At 41.7% G+C, this 17,933-nt stretch overlaps 1 protein-coding gene across 2 annotated transcripts in view; it reads left to right on the plus strand.

Moving 5' to 3' along the window:
- GFOD1 (Gfo/Idh/MocA-like oxidoreductase domain containing 1) overlaps nt 1-17,933 on the plus strand; it is a 71,659-nt gene that overhangs the window by 11,995 nt on the left and 41,731 nt on the right. The gene's annotated exons all lie outside the window — the stretch shown is intronic.

Consider the following 17,933-nt stretch of genomic DNA (forward strand, 5'->3'; position numbering starts at 1 on the left):
GAATTTCTCTTTAGTATTAGTTATGTCTCTCTTCACACTGGGAAACTCCTTTCTTTAGCAAATAGGCAGGGCCTTTTTGGGTTGACTGGAACAACTGTTGTTTTGGAAGATAGAAGCATACCCATCTGTAATGTAGGTTGCAAATAGGTTCCAACCTGGAGCATCAGCTCAAGCTGATATGAGCAAGTTCAGATTTGCAGCTGCTGTTAGGAGTGCTTGAATGAAATATCAAAAAATATCTGTAATTTCATGTCTGGGGCATTTTTTCAACCTGCAGAGTGCTTGTGTATGGCCTCTTGCATTGTGCAGAATCATTTGATAGTGCTGGGTGAAAGTGAGTAGGGCTGGAGCTGCATGTACTATTGCCTATGGTTACAGGGCATTTGCACTAGATGGAATTGCACTGTACAGAATCATGAATGATGTCTTTCTAGTAGATATGAGTGTTAGTGCTTTTCAACAAGGTAGTAAATAAATAAATGAATAGGCATTAGAAAACATTTCCCTTCCTTGGTGCCTGACAGAAAACTGTGGGATGATGCTCTAACTGCTAAATCAGGTTTTGGCAAATAATTTAAGGCTTTCTTGAAGAGTCTTAAATGTAGTGCAACAAGTGAGTTATTAACTGGCCTTGTGTTCTCTTTGGGTTAATGACAAAGCACTGGATTTTGAGGCTTTTGCTTACTTTAGGGAGGAATTACTTTTACATTTCTTTATTGAAAAGGATGCATCAAAGAATTAACAGCAGAGAAGTACAGAAAACTGTTTTTTTACTCCTAGAGGATGCTAGTTTTACTTGCACTGCAGCTCTGGACCAGGATGATGGACACATCTAGGTTTTTATAATTGTCTTTCTGGTCTTAGTACATCAGCCTGCATTCCATGTGCGTTATGTGGTGCTTGCAGCTAGGAAGTCTGTAGGAAACAAGCAGATCATATGGACTATACTCTCATGATTGTAATGAGATATGTTCTTTGTCCCTGTATGAAAAATCTCTAGAACAAACTTCAGATGGGATTGTGCTGTAGCAATAGGCTTGTGAAATTGCTGCAGCTGTTGCTGCAGGAAAAAATGAGTGTGTCACATTCTTCCAGTCCTGCCAGCAAATAAAATATATTGATTTGTAAACTAGTATTGTTCCTGGAATACATATCTGTAGTAATAAGATCACCTTGGTGGCCTGTCTTTTTCTCAGTATCTGTTCTTTTATTCCCAGGCCGGTCTGGCACCATAAAGCCTGTCAGGGCCCGAAACTAGTTTTAGGGAAATTAGTGTGGGTAATTTTGCTGCTTCAGTTTTCTGGTAACAAACAGTGGGGGTAGTTTCTTAATTGGGAAAAAAAAATTTAAAATCTGGACAGAGAGGAAGAGAAGTCAGAAAATTAGTCTTGGACTGGGACAAACTCTCTAACTCTGGTAGGAGAATTGTGTAGCATGAGCCTCTGTTCTGTTTTAATGCAGCTGTACTGTCCCAGTCTCTAAACCTGTTATTTACAAGACTTTGAGAGATTAATTGATGTGGACAATAGTTAGGATATTAATTAAAATGCTGTGGAAGATGTGAGGAACATCTAGCCTTATGTGCTTTAATAGAGAAACTGGCAAATATATAATCCAAAATGCCTGTAATTTTCAGTCATTGATCTTGTTTCTTCTTCTTTTGGATGCTCAAGTAGCTGTAAATTGCTTCACAGGGCACAAGATAGTGAAAATTCAGGTATTTATGGTCAAATGTTCATTTTGGTAGGATTGAAGTGATTTCAACTGGCATGTTGCTTTTCAGACATGGTAACCAGAAAAAAAAGGCTGTGTGGAGCAATCTGAGATTTACCTCTACATTTCCGAGGGGAATTTCATCTTTTTTTCCATGCTCTTATCCCCCTGTGCTCATGTAACTCCAATTCTTCCCCACAAAAATATGGATGCGTTCTTTATTCCTCCTTGGGATTAGAGGTGGAGCAGGTGAAGAGCACTGGGCAGTTGGGGATGGGACTCCTGTGTGTCTCTGGTTTTCAGTTTTGCAAATCCTATAGCCTTTAACACATCTGTGGCATTCCTTTTTTCCTGTTCTTATTATCTCCCATGAGAAGTTTTACAATGATGGGAAAAGTCTCACCTCTGTTGGTAGCTGCAGGTGTTGGAGCCCATTCATCTGAAGCACACCAACAGCAGTGAGTGATCACAGGCAGAATAAGCTTGCAGAGCTCTTATTCCAGACTGCCTCACTACAGCAGTGGGTGTTTTGGGTTAAAGTGGGAGAAGGGGGTTATTCACCTGGGTTGGACCCCGGGCAGCTTGTCCCTCTCTCTGTTTTTGTAAAGCAGTGGAATAGATGCTGTTGTCCTCTAGGCAGCGGGTTTGTTAGGCATCAGTGCGGAGGTGGCTGTCACTCGTTGGGAGGCTAACTGTGAAAACTCAAGCAGGATTGCATTCAAGGTCAAATGCTAAAAGATTCATAGCCCTGAAGATCTCACTGTCTCTGAAATCTTTGGCAATTCAAAATCTTTCAGACTTTGCCCCCGGGAGCTTGATCAGGAGTGCATCAGGCGTGACCCTAATGGAACTTCCACATGCCTGAAGCCCAAAGACTTGAAAGCCTTCTGATCTGCTACTGGCAAAAAGTCATCTGTTTGAAGTCACTTTCTGTTTAGAAGTTGTTGTTTTGTCCAAAATTCCAAAGAAACTGGTCTTCTCCTGAAAGCAGCATTACAAGAGATGGAAAGCCAAACCCAGTTGCTTGCATTGTTTCAGCATTTCCGTGAGATTGAAAGTAGTGGCCAGACCAAGTTGTTTTTCTTTACAAACAAACACTTTTTTTTTCTGCTGCAGAGCTTGTTTTATGGCTGATGCTTTTTTGATGGATTTTATCTCAGAGAGTAAAAAGCTGTAAATACTGGGAGTGGGATAAAGAGAATGGAATTTGTGATGGAAATGTGCAGTGGGCCATAACTGGGCCATGCTGCCACTGCTATCTGCACAGCAGCAAATTTTAGTCAGATCAGAGAATATTGTATTTCTTTCTGCATGGCTGACTTTCTTACATTTGGTGGCCTGTGTTTGGCTGTTACCTTTGTTTGGAAACAGTGCCAAAAAAAGAAGAGACTTTCGAGAGGTGGGGAGTAGCATGGGGTGTTGAGGTTAAAGTCCTGTATTAGGAATAGAAACCACCCAAGTTTTCCTTCTGCCCCCTTTGCAGGAGACAGGCACTTGCTGCAGGTTCCCTGAATGTCACAGCAATGTGGCAAGCCGTGCCCACCCTTGTGAGAAGTGGTGAAAAGGCTTAGCAGTGTTCTTTGGCATTTCTTGTCTTTGAAAACGCACTGCTTGAAAACTTCAGATAACATTTGCCTGGGAGAGGAGGATGTGTTTCAGTCAAATGATAAGAGGGGAGGGGCTGCTCTCAGGGCAGAGTGTGAGACACCTCCCTTGTTAGAAACGGGAAAAATAGATGAAAACACAAAATGGAAAGGCACCCCGTCATGCTGACAAATTTGGCCTGAGGAAGCCAGCTGAATAAAGGCCAGCAGGGGAGGGGATGGGAGAGTCTTGGAGCAGGAGTGAACAAGTGTCAATGCAGCAAGCTGTGCTTCTGGGACTAGGCTTGCAAAAAATGGAAGGGGAAAGAGGGTGCAGCTCTTATTACTTTCAAATTCCCTTGTCTGCCCTCCCTCTTGGCTGGGAGCTGTTCCCTGTCTCCCTCCCTCCCACTACACTGTGGGCAGCTTGCCTGGGAAGGGCTATGCACCAGCTGCCCTTAGCATGTGCTGCAGGGGCTCAGGTGGTGGTGGTGCCCTGACAGTGAGATGCAGCTGGGAGGAGAGGGCTGGAGCAGGACCTGAAGTGAGGTCTGCATTCCTCTGGGAAAAGGTAAACTGAGAGGGAGGAAGACATCATTGACTTCAATGAGAACTGTCACACATCTCCAACACCAAGGTGCAATGAATTAATGAACCTTCCCTGGAAGTGGAAATGCTAGCCATATGCTTTGGTGGTGAAAGAGGTTAAACAAAGTGTGTTACCTTTAGTTTCTTTTCTTCAAATGTCTTGAACTTTCCAGGGAAAGACTCTGTAAAGGCTCTCTCCCTGTGGAGATGAACTTCAAAGATCAAGACTGCTGAGTGGAGGAATAAAGCAACCCATCTGGCACTGAAAACTCCCCACTGAGGTACCAAGAACTATTCTGGTCAGGCAGAAAATGCTTTGAGCACCAAGTGCAGCAGGTTACTGATAACATCATTGTGATGGTGAAGAATGGAAAGTTAGTCTTCCTTTAGAAGATTAGGAAGGCAAAGAGAAGTCAGGCACAGTTGGAAATTCTTGTTTATTAAACAGAGGTGATGAATAGGTATTTCAGCATCAATAAGCCATGAGACATTCGATAAGAACTTGTTGAGTAACTCCAGAAGTTTTTGCCAAACACTGTAAGGTCTGTTTGAAGTGACCTGGCATGTGTCTGTGTGTGCCACAGCCTCCCATACTTTCAGGTATACAAACTGTCCTCCCAAGATGATTGCTGAAATATGCTGTGGGCAGATGGCCAGTGTCACCTAGCCTGAATTCAGCCTGTGTGTAGAAAATGGGTTAAAAAGTCTGTAAAAATTTCAACTTTGATTTTTTTTTTTCTTTTTTTTTTTTTTGAGGAGGGCCTCCAGATCAATGCTTTTCTTCATGTTCTGGAAAGGGAGCAGCACTGGTCCAAGCTCCATCAGAGCTTGCTCTTGGTTGTTACTTTTAGCTCTGTGTCACAACCCTGCCATCTGCCTTGTTTTGTTGAAGCCACCCAGCTCCTCATATCGAGGGCCTATAAAGATCTGTGTGTTAGCCTGGCCTGTGCTATGATGCTGCTGATTTGGCAGTGGTTCCCATGCAGTGTATTTCAGGTGTGCAGCAAGCATTGCAGTTAGGTGGGCTCAAGCTTACTTGCTGTTGTTTGAATAGAGTTAAATGCCCAATGATGCTGTTACCCCTGCAGCCTTCTTCACTGAAACACTTTCCTAGTGCATGCAGTACTTGAGTATTCTCCAGGCAGCTCCAACCAGTGGCTTGTAGGCAAGAAATTGCTTGTGGGTGTCTGCAGACTGATCAGTGACTCAGTCACGCCCAGTGAAGAGGGAGAGCAAACAAAGTGTTGTCCCTTTCTCACTAGGTTCACAGCCTGTAGTGGCACATTTTTAAACACAGGGCTTGGAAGGGGAAGCTAAAGGAGCTGTTACTGTGACTTGGTTGATTTGGCCCTGTGAACAACTCAGCCTTTTCCTAACATGGTTATGTCTACAGTATGCATGACTTCGTATAGTTGAGCTATGTTTTTCTCCTCCTGGTCCTCTTTATGCAAGTTTTTCTCATGTGAAATATTTTGGATTAGATGAGGTTTACAAGGAGGAGTTGACATTACATTTCAAGGTTTGCCTCTGCTATTGCACTGGCATACTGACATCATATCCCCTGGGGTCAGACCTCTGGGATGAGAGCCAGTATTTAAAAAGATTTTTTTGCAGGGTGGAGGAATATCTTGTAGTTTCACCCCCTATGAGTTCAACCTCTCCCTCTTATGCTGCTTGTTCATTATTTCAGATTCCACCTCTACAACAAGTAAGAAAAGGGTTTGTTAGCCCTTTCTGTGATAATTCATGCTTAACCATCTGCTTAGGAGGCACTGATGATACTGCATGCAGCTTGATCTCCTCCTGACTCATGTCTGAATTGCTGGTACATCCCTGTATGCTGTTAAGCCATCTTTGAAGCTTGCTGTGTCACAGCAGCATACATGAGGGGTAAATCTACTGAAGTCAGCCAAGTGGTACCAGCGTGAAACTGGAGTGACTAGAAAATCACGTCTCCTTTCTTCTGGATTATGTATAGCAGAGAGGGGTGAAAGCTTCAAGTGAGCAGAGAAAATTTTGAAAGCAGCTTTTTGATTTCCCTACCAAAGAGTCTGGCCAAGTATGCTGAAAGTAATTCTGGAGACCACAGGCTGATTTGAAGTGGATCCCTGGAGCTGCATAAACAGACAGTGCATTATTCATGAGGTAACTGAGCCTTTGCCCTGCTCCAGCAGCCTGGGACAAGCAGAAATGTGCTTGCTTCCTTCACCTGGTTGACTGGCCCTCTGGGAAGGCTCTTTGCAGAGCGGAGTGGAGAGCAGAGAAGGCTGCTGATACAATTAGGCTGATTTGCACTGTGACTTAGGAGCAGTTATGGGAAACCCATATGAATTCACTTCCTACTTGTTAGTACTGTGTTTGTCAGACAGCAGTCAGTGGGGATCCGAAGTCTGGGGTGCACAAAATGATGCAAGAGGGAAAGATTGCCTAGGTACCAGTGTACCTGTGTGCTAGCCCCATGAGCTCAAGCACATCCCATCTTTTTTCCTCCTACACTCATTTGCAGAAAGCAAAAATAACAGTAATGTTCATTAGAATTAGAAGCTGTTGAACGCGGCCTCCTTCAGTGTATTTCGGAATCATAATCTTGTAGAAAGCATACCTCACCCAGCAGGAATTCAGCAAATCCAATAACAGGCTTATGATGCTGGATCTGGTATGAGAGGTTTTGGCTCAGCTGACCATAAACTGACTGGAGAACAGAAAGGGCTGCCCTTGTTTGTGCCCATAGCTATGATGTTCATATGGGATATGTTTGTGGGAGAACTGAGTGTTGTGTGTGGTTTCTCCTTGAAGCATCTTGTCTTAGGGAAGCTAAGCAGACATAGAAACATGGACTTGGAGCAGTTGAAGTGGCCACAGAAAAAGGAATCTGATCAGTGGCTATTGCCCTTTTCCTTCATGCTATGTTTGTCAGTCTTGCAAGTTCCACATCTGACTACTAAGGTAATAGCTTCTCTCCTGTCTGATTTTATTCTAGGAACAATGCTAAAATGACGTTTTGGTCCTCTCCCATCCTCCACTCCTTACTTTGCCATCTAAGCGCTGGTCTCCAAGAGTTGTAACGTTAATGTGCCATGAGCAAAACCTGCTAAAATACTGTGATCTGACAGGGAGCAGATGAATGTTGTCATTTGAATGTATTCTGCCAAGTTTTACTTAGTGTTATGTGTGTAGAGGTGGATATTTTAGCTGGTACAGATGTGCAATAATGTTCTTAGTCCCAGGACTGCACTGTTGTGTTATAGTCACAGGTCATTGGAAGAAACAGGTGTTCAGAGAGAGGGCTGGCATAATTGTGCCATTCCATAATCATACTGGAAGAACAGGTCTTATGTTTTTGGAATAAGCTGCTGTGGATTCATTATGAAAACAACCACTTAGGTTTGGGTTTGTCTCTGACAGACCAGCTCTCTTACTGTTCATATATAAACATATATACTGTTCATATATGTACATACTGTATGTTCATAGCCATTTGACACAGGAAAAACTGTTGAGGTCACCTAACTAATCTCCTGGACAGAGAAGAGTTTTCTCTACAGCATATTTTTGTGATATATCTGATCTTAAATATTTTTCTTTATGGAGATTCCATCACAGTGATCTCTCCGCTGAAGGAGGTACTTTGTAGTCAGGCTATACTGGCCTTTATTAATTCAATCACATTATTTCCATGTGACTCAGTTTTTAATACCTTAATGAGTTCTCTTCAATCCTTGTTGTTCCATTCTTTGAATTCACATGTACCTGTACTTCTACATTGATGTTGTATTGTGTGTTGGTGTGATTGAGGAAATTAACTCAGTTAACTAATGCCTCACATAATCTACAGAACTGCATTCAGATGCCATTAAAATGGGTTGGGGGTTAGACCACTGTGACAGAAAAGGTTGGAACTAAATAATCCCCCAGATCGGTTTCCAGATGAAACCATATCCCAGTGGTGTAGTAAAAAGCAAAAATAATGCTGTGGTCACAGTCCATCTTCTGGTGTGTGGTCAGATGACCCCTGAGAGCATCTAAACTATTTAAGGCCTGCAGAATCAATGCTGAATGTGTAAGCAGTCACTACTGCAGAGCTGTCTGGATCAGAGAAGCATGCGCAAGAAAAGCATGCACTTGTGTTTTCCCAGACCTTTTGCAATGGCTGTTACCATGGCTTGTGTTTTGCCTCTGTACCCCTACGAGTGGTGTGCAGGATGTGGTTGGTGTGCTTTCACTGCTCTGCTCTCTGTGAAGGCAGGCTGCACAAGGTGTTGGGTCTGATGTGCCTGTCGATCATGGCTGAGTCAGATAGGTGGGTAGACAGTGACTGTGATTTTTCTTTTTCAGCTCTTCAGTGAGCAGCTCAGGCTATTCATTGCAAGCCTGCCAGCAGCTCTTGCCATTCAAGTGGGTGATGTTCTAGCAGCATCTCAGAGCTGGCAGAAAAGAGTGATGATCAGATGCAGCCAGTTAAAAAAACTAAGCATATGCTTTACAGGAACATTTGTTCTGTATGTCTGAGCTGAAGATGGAATTTCACAGCGTCAAGGCAGAACAGTCTCACAGAGAAAATAGTGGCCTTTTGGGAAGCTTACTTAAATATTAGATGGACTGAGATGACATGTCAGCTCTGCATTAAGAAGGTCAAGGATTTTGCTGCATCAGGAAACCCAGAGGTGGACACAGCCTGCTGAGCACAGAGGTCTTGTTAGTGCTGTGGGTGTTACAGAAGAATAGCTAGAATGGATGGTATTACATTAAACATTAATATGGTAGTATTAGACCCTGGGGATTTGTAGGTTTACTCCCCAGATTGTATCAACACATTATAAAATATATGTAAAGTTGTAGCTGCGGTGATACCTCGTGATGGGAGAGGTTCCCTGAAACAAGTTCCTCCTTGCATGCTGAGTTTTGAGGGACAGTTTCTTCTGTCTCTTTCAGGTGCTATGGGAGACCAGTCTCATAACATCATGAAGTTAGGTTACCCACCCCAACTCAATGCCCTCAGTCATCTTCTCAGAAGAATGGCTGAGAGCTGCATGATGATGGAAGCTGAAACCCCCATTCTCTTGGGCATTTGACCCTTCTAGGTTGGATGCACTGGTATGAATGCTGTGGAAGAAATCATAGTTGCTCTTCTGTTCAGGAGCACATACAAGTCTCTGGAGATGTCAGTCTCATGCTTCCACCAGCTTTAAATTCACAGAATGATAAAATGCGGTTGTTGTATTAAGAGACCCAGCTGTAATACATGAAGAATGTGTGGCACATTAAACCTGTCTGGTTCATACAGAACTCATGTATAATTCACAGTTTTTGTAAATATGTCAGTTTAATGCTTCTCTGCACCTGTCAGCAAAGCTCTGTCTCCCATGGGTTAGTCAGACCTGACAGCTTTTGAAACTGGACCCTGAATTGTGTGACAAATGGTGCTGAACTCTGAATATTGCTGAATAACAACTAACTTCAAATTCAGAAAAAAAGAATCCTACAGTCAAACCCATTTATTGAAGTTCCTCATTGTCTCCTTAGGGCAATTTTAAGACTTCATCCTTCTTATGATGGAGGAACCCTTTACTCTCTTAGTAGAGCAAGATTGTACCAGCACTAATCAAGCTTTGATTATTCTTTCTTGGACACATTCCACCAGCATCAAGAAATGTAACATAATGCAGTTGTTGGTCATCTTAGAGTTCTTCCAGATACTTATTTGTAGTTTAATTCATACAATATTTTCTTGTAGACTGTAGCTCCTGAATAAGAGTCACTTCTGTCACACCTGTGACAGAAATGTGCCAAGTCACAAGGCTCTTGGTGACTGTTGTGGTGTGTGCCTACTTCTTATTAACTGAATTGCCTGTATTCCATGGATAGATTCAGTTGTGCTTTTGTAAAGTCTGTGAGAATGCATGATTTTTTGTGTTTGGTGCTTGCAAGCCTTCCTTGACAGCAGTGGTCTCTTAGGTAGTCCATAGTAGGTAACAGCTTGGTTTAGTCTCTGCTCCTCGGAAAACAATCCGAAATGCATTGTATGCACTATGAAAATAATGTTAAATAACGTGTTGTATTGTGGCTCAGTCAGAGATGCTGAGAATTATAAGAGCTGTTGCATGGTAAATTGTTAAAACACATTGCTCTGCAGGATGCTAATGTAGCCTGGGCTGAAGCCAAAGTCTGTACAAATCTAAATGAGTTAGTTGTCCAGGGAATTAGCCTGCTTTGGACTGGGTCCTTTGGATGGGATCTTCAGAAGCAGTCAGCAGTGCTCAACTCCATGACCTTAACTTCAGTGGGAGTGGAGAGCCCAATGCTGAGTTTTCCTGCTGTTAAATCCTACTGGATTTAACATCATCTTTGAGTGAGTCAAAGGCACTGAAGGGAGGAAAAATAATCTGCATTTTCAAGTCAGATACAGTATAAATTCTCTCAAGAGCTGGTTTTACAAGTGACTGTACAAGTTACAAAGTTCGCTTTACCACATGGTCAATATGAGTTATTTTCCTGCACACAGATGAGTCAAACCTGGGGCAGTGAAAGGTGTGAGTCTGCATTGCTAAACAGCTTTTTGGTGGGAACTGGGACCCCTCTTTGGGAAATTGAATGTGTATCCATGTGAAGGGAGCTAGAGCAAGAGGCTTTAACATCTGGAAACCCTCCCAGGGCACAAAGTTATGTTTTCCTGAGCTCTGGTTTCTTATCCAGTTTCATGCTGTCAGTTATCACATTCTAACAGCTAGTGGAAATTGTGTGGCTACCTTCCTACTCTGCTGAAGGGTGTCATGGTAATTCTTTATTCTTTCTTGAATTACTGTAATCCCTCTCTTTGGGAAACAAAACAAAACCTATCTATAATAAAAACAAGAGCAAGTCTTCCTGCAAATACAACAGCACAAAAGCTGGCTGCTCTTTCCCACTGAGGCTATCTGACCCAAGCAGCCTTTCCCCTATCACTTTCAAAGCCCTTCATTTAAGGGAAGGGAGTGATTACTGAGTCATTAAGGATAATGGCTATTTACTTTTAGAAACAATGGACTTGATGAACCACAAAAAATAGCCTGATTTTTAGAAGTGCGTTTGTCTTAGAGAAGACTAGTTGGGTTTTGGGGTGGAAGTACGTACATTTTAATGAGGAGGTGGTAAAAAGTGACCTTTTGTTCTGAGGTAAACCAGTTTTTTTTTTTGTTTTTTTTTTTTTTTTTTTTAAATCTTGAGGACTGACATTCTCAACCACGGACCTAAGCTCGGAAATGTCAGGCTGAAAAACAATGCTAACATTTAAAGTAAAGAGAACAGAATTTAGAACTTTACAGTGAGTATAAGTTGTCAGAGTTACCTGACACCTTGCTAGGAGTTCCTGGTTTTACCTTGTATGTTTTTACCTCTGCATGTTAACATACAAATTTGCTCTTTCTGCAGTAGGATTTTGCCATGTAATCATCAACATGTGGAAAACTGTTCCTATTTGGTAGAATCACAGAATGCTATGGGTTGGAATGGACATTTAAATCTCAGCTAGTCCAACCCTCCTGCCATGGCAGGGACACATTCCACTATATCAGTTCACTCAAAACACCTACCTGGCCTCAAACACTTCCACTGATGGCATACCCACATTTAGGTATTTAGTCACGTCTGCTTAGGTTACAGTGTAATGAAAATGTGCTGAGGCAAGGGTAATAGAGAGGGTATTACTGGGTTAATTAGCATATTACTGTAAAATAAGGGATACTGCTGGATTTGCTTTGTGAGCTGGGTTGAATTACAAACTGGAGGTAGTGGTGGTGGGATAGCAGAATTATTTTCCTTCCAATTTTTCTCATAGTCCTTCCAGTTCATGTGACTCTGGAGCTTGAAAGATGTGTGTGTGTTACCTACAGCCTGGGCTGAAACAGTGACTTCTGCTCTGTTGTAAGTAATTTTGGCATTTATATAGATTTATTTCTCAGGGTGTGTAGTCTTAGATTCACTCCTGACTTGAGAGTGGGAATAAATGCTGCTGCAGACACAGCTGAAGAAAGTCTTTGGCCTTTCAGAAGAGATCCTGACAGGGTACTTGACAGTGGTACAGATGTGCATGGTAGAGACTTTTAGTGCAGGATCCTGCTGCTGTTTATGATGATTGCTGTAAAATAATCACTAACATCTGCATGTTAACCTAATGTAACTAATAACAGACTGCCCACTGGTAAGGAGATAAATAACACAGGAAGATCAAAACTGGGAGAAAAAACCTAACAGAGTTTTTGAGCTTATGTAGATGGTTCTTCATAGACAAGTGAATTGGGAAAAGTCTTGGGTGAAGGTGCCCTGAAAGTGTAGGTAATCAGAGTAACCCAGGTCATATGTGCATTTGATAAATGGTATTGGCTGTATACCTTTGACTTTGGCAACTGAGGTTTGCAGGTCTAAACCCTTTGCATTCTATGAAACCCTAAGCAACCTTTTGATGCCCATGCTTGCTTTCTTCCTGTGGAGAGCTCCGGGAGCATTTCTTGTCAGGGACAGACAGATGTGCTATCATTGCCTTCTGCTGAGCCTCTACTGGAGTACACAAGCCCTAGAAAATGATAAAATGTGAAATTTGTGATCAGTATTGAAGACAAAGTCTCCACCAGTCCCAGTACTCTGTAGGGCAGCTTGTAATTTGATTTTTTTACTATTAGACTCCTTGCTTATTCAAAGTTTTTGCATAAAATAGCCAATGATTTCACTGGTAGAATATAAGGATATGAATCTTATTTATGCTACTGCATTTCCTCCTATGGTAAAAATACTTTGAAATCCTCCTGTAATAAGTATATAAATATTTTAAAGTGGTTTTAAACTTAAGGGAATGTAGTGAAGTGGCCTCTGTGCTCTTAAGAATCAGACTCTGTTATGTCTGACGGGGATTGTTCTACTGGCATCTGATAATATGCTCCAATTTATAGGGAATCTGTTTTTCAGTGAGCATTGCAGGCTTAACTCTGTCAGCTGGCTGAACTTTTGGTATAGGGACAAGGTCATCATTCAGTGCTTGTAGCCTGAACAAGTAAAGCTTCCTCACTTCTGCTGCTGTCTTTGCCCTCCAGGAGACACATGAAAGACTTTGGCAGAGCCTCTTTTTAATTTTTTTTTCAGTTCAATTTTAGATCATTTCAGCATTTATTGCCCTTTCTGCTATTGCTTAGATCAAGTGGCATTATGTGATCCAGCTTGTCTTTGTACAGTGGGTGAACTTCTGTCACATCTGTGGTGTCTCCCACATTCTAATGACCTTCAGCAAATAAATGCTTATTATTTCCTGGTTAAACACAAGAACTAGATGCTTAATAACATATATATTGGCAGTTTCATTTTGCACATAGGTTCCTAAGGGCTTCATGCTAAACCAAAGGAGTGATTCTAAAGTACATAATGGCTAATTTGGCTCACAAAAAAAGCATTTTTATAACGCAGTAGTAACTTCGTGATCTTTCTTTAAAAAGTACAGATAAGTATGTGTATATAAAAAGGAGGAGCATCACCCTTTAAGAATTGCTTGCAGCTTTTGGGTAAATTTTAAGCTGTTTTACTACAAATGCTTTGTTTTATTGGCAGTGTGCAGCCATGGTGCTTAAAGGTGATTTAAGGTATATAGAAAGGTACAATATCTTTTATCTGATGGACTGATGAAGTTTGGGAAAAACTCCAAGCTTTCAAAAAACATTTGCATTGTGGGTTGAGATTTTTGTTGTTGGTTTTGTGTTTTGTAGGGTTTTGAGTGTTACAGGAGCCTTAGTGAGTGAGACAGACATGCTAAACTTCAGCAGACTTTCTGTTCTTTAGTTTAATTTTGCGTTCTGGCAGTGAACCGTGCTAAAGCTCTTTCCACTTCACTGGTGCACACCACAAAAGTGTAACTAAGAGCTTATGTAGTTTTGAGCAGACACTGCAGTAAAATTCCCTTCTGACCCTTTTTGCCTTTCAGGCTTTTGCCAATCCTGCCAAGTCACCTAAAATGCTGGATTAAAAATATCCCGCGCAGTCAGAGCTGGTTAATCTGTGCTTGGTTTGTATGTCTGGGCAAGCAAAAGGTTCTCATTGGTGATTTGGATTTTTGCCATTGCCTCATTTTAGGGCCTTCTTGTACCATAGATTGAGCCCATATGAGTGTGGTTCCATCCCTTCAACACATACAGAAGACAAGATTTTTTTCAGGCAGGAGACATGGCTTTCCATCTCAAGCATTCCAGACCACAGCACCTGAGGGTGCAGGCTTTCAAGTAAGGAACATGGAAGCACAACAAGAACAAGAGCAAAACCAGGGTGAGAGTTGTATTTTCCTGCCCTGGCAACTGAAAACTGTCCCAGATACAAAGATGTCTAGTTGGTGCCCTGCATGCCCTGACCAAGCCAGGCTGATGATTGAAGCTGCAGTAGCACAGACATCAGCGCACCCTGTGCAAAGTCACCAGGCATCCTGTGGTCTGTGAAACTCCCTGCTGCTGTGGTTTCACTGCTTTAGCTGCTAGAGAAAAACTCACTCCAGTGTGTCAGCACGTGCAGCAGTCATACTGTGCTGGCAGTGTAGACATGAGCTCGGAGAGCAGTGTCTGATGCTGTCTCCACTGGTGGAAGGGAAACACCAAGCATGACTCCCATGACTTGGAGGGGGACTTTTTACATGGGCATGTAGTGACAGAACAAGGGGTAGTGCTTTAAACTGAAAGAGGATGTGTTATTATTAAAAGGAAATTCTTTACTCTGAGGGTGATGAGGTACTGGAACAGGTTACCCAGAGAAGTTGTGGATTCCCCATCCCTTGGAGTGTTCAAGGGCCAGACTGGATGGGGCTTTGAGCAACCTGATGTAGTGGAAGGTGTCCCTGCCCATGGCAGAGAGGTTGGAGCTAGATGGTCTTTAAGAACCTCTGCAACCCAAATTGTTCTATGGTTCTATGACTCCAGAATGTGTTACAACAGCAGACCTTCAAAATGGGGATATAACTTATAATAAGGTAGATTAAAGGTAGGAATATCCATGTAGGCTTTCTTGATTGTTCTCATTCAGGATGGTGATTCCATATGACGATATTGTATAGGAGTTTATGACTGACTGAATGGGCTAAACTCAGGCTTGGCTTTCACTTGTTAAGCTATGCTGAAATAGTTACAGGAACAGAAAGCTGTTTAGTTATAAGGGTGATACAGCAGTGTAGTTTCTTCCTTTAAGAAGAGTGGAATAAGCTATCCTAAAATAAAGCATGATGCAGATAATACTGTTTCTACAACAGACAACCTAGAGAATCTGTGAGTACTTGGGAAACATTTTAAGAATTAGTTAAGGATTTAGACCAATTGTTTCCCAATTCTGTGGGTGGCTGCTAAACTAAAATAGTACTTCTCCTCTAAAATATTTATCTTACTTTAAAATTCCAGATTTACATTTGAATAGCAAAAGTAGTGGTGTGTTTTGTTCACTCACTTCTATCACTTCACTGTTTTGGTACACAGAGTACTTGTATCCAGAACAAGTGAAGATGCATGTGGCCATATATTAGATTTGCACATGGAACATACATACAAGGTATTGTCATTTTACATGTTATAAAAGCATAGGCCATATTTGGCAGATGAGCAAGACTGTACTGTGCTAGGCATTGTATCAACACAGAGCAGAAAGCTCTGTCTGATGTGCTTTCCATCTTTACAGAAATCAATATAGATGGTACATAGGGGAGTGCAGAGAAGGCAAGGGCATGATATTTTTCTGAAGCCAGATTTTTTCTGTCAGTTCTGACACAGAAAAGTTAACACAGAAAATAAAATGCAGGAGAGAAGCAGTAGCAATGGGAAAGGCAGGATGAAGGAAAGCATGAAAAGATTTGTTGGAAAACCAGATATTTGGGTGATAGCAGAAGCCTTCAGAGAGTGATCGAAAGCAGGAATCAAAGGCTCAGCAGTGGGAATGAAAGAAAGGATGAGGGTAAGAGATGGGAAGGTTTGAAGCCAAACATAAATTTGATGCAAGAATGCATTCTGAGAGAGAGTTGATGATAATGACAGGTTTGGGCTGTTATATTTGCCAAAGCCATTTGGGTGGAAGAGAGCAAGCTTCTCCTTATCAGGACTGGAGGAGATGATGTTGGAGTTGCTGAGATGTTCGGTACCGGCTGCTGAGAAAGGAAGAACTGTACAAACACTGTGTAAAAAATACATTCAGGAGGTGCTGTCTACCCCTCTGTGTTAATACTGGCGAAAATAATATGGGAATTTAAAGTGAGTTTTCTGTTACTAACTACTCTGCTTGCAGGTAGCTCTGTTTGGGAGCAACAGATCCATTTTTCCATTTAGCTTAACCTTTTTCAAGTGAAACTGCAAAAGTTTCCTCCTGCAGAGAACTGAGGAAATCAGGAGAGGCTATTAGGATAAGCTCTGTCTCAGCAAGAGCTTCAGCATAATCCAGATCTGTAGACATAAATGCAGTGCATATCCGACCTGACAGCTAATGGTACAGGGATGAGCTGTGTTGTCCTTAGGCAAGAGGAGGCAAAATAAGCATTCCCTTTTACTATGTTGTACTTGAGCTGAAGGCTAGATATTGTGGATGTGCTGTCCAAAAGGCAGGCCAAGCATTTACTGAGTGCTTAAAGGGAGTAGCCTGGAAGTAGTCATACATTAGTGTGTCATCAGTTTGGATACAGTTGAAACTGTAGATAAAATTTTCCAGGGATAAGATGCAGAGATAGAAAAGAAAATCCAGTCAGAGCATTGTATGTAACAGAACCACAGAACGTGGGAGAGAGTGTTGAGGAGAGCATGAGTAAAGCAGGAGAAATAAGGTTTGGACAGAGTCATAAAATTATGGCTTTTACATGTTCTGAGAGACAACATGAGCAATTGTATTAGTACTGTTGCAGTATTGTAAGGTCACATTAATGATACCGAATGCTATATTGTTAATACTGCTGTAATGTTTGTGTGATAAGGAATATCAGCAATCAGTAGTTATATTAGCAGTCTAATCTTGGCAAACAATTGAATTAACATCGTGTGTGAGAGTAATGAGACAAGAACCTTAAGCAGTGATTGATTGCTCAGTGCCTGTAGTACTGCTCAGTTAGGGAAAAGTGCAGGGTTTTTTTTCTGATTCTGTGAAAGATTTCAGCTGTAATCAATGGGAATTTCTGCCCTCAAGAACCAAGCAATTTAGCACTCTTTTGTTATGCTGTGATTGCATTAAATATTAAACTTTCCAAGAAATGAACAATCTGTTAGTCAAATATAAACTATAAACATGGCATGAATTCACTATCCTGTTGGTCTGTTTCATTTGAAGCAGGTGTAAAGCTCCTGCCATTTTGGTGGGATAGCAGTTTGTGCTCTGCTTCACCTCTGTGTTGGTACACACAGCAGCTCAGTGTTTGGTGTAATCCAGGTTGTTACAGATATGGTTGAGTTGCAGAAGAAAAGGCTGGAGCAGAAACAGAGGATGACCAAGGAGATTATCATCTTAGATGAACCTGTGTTTTCTACTGGTTTTGCCTTGACTTTGCAAGAGTGATCAAGATCTGTAGAATACCCAGTGAGGAATGCTAGTGCCAGGTTGCCTTACTGCTGTTTCTAATGGGTTTGGTGTGATCCAGTGCAATCACTGGCACTTGGAAGGTATGACAATTTCATTCTTATTTTCCTTCCTATTTTAATAACTTTTGCCCTGTTCTTCCTCAGCCTGCTATGTCAGATTGGTTGTAGTCATAGGGCTTCTGGCTATGTTCTCCCACCAAGCTGTGTTCTAGTTCAGTTTTTAAAGGTAAAAAGAAAGACATTCAACCACTTCCCTTTCTCTTTAATGGAGAAGTGTTCTCATTTCTGAGCAGAAAGGTTTGTGGTGCTTTCTGGAAACATTCAGACTGAGTTTACAAGACTTGCTTCTGGGAGCTTCTTCAGCAGCTGGATCTCCTGTGCCTTTGTAAATCTTACAGAAAATATTTCTAATCAACTGCTTATCACAGAAATTTCTGAGCTGTCAAGAAGCAGAAGCAATTGGCTTTGGGAAAGCAGTTATTGATCCAGAAAAGCACAATAATTGCAACAA

This window comes from Agelaius phoeniceus, chromosome 1 (assembly GCF_051311805.1).
Source record: "Agelaius phoeniceus isolate bAgePho1 chromosome 1, bAgePho1.hap1, whole genome shotgun sequence".
Taxonomy (NCBI): domain Eukaryota; kingdom Metazoa; phylum Chordata; class Aves; order Passeriformes; family Icteridae; genus Agelaius; species Agelaius phoeniceus.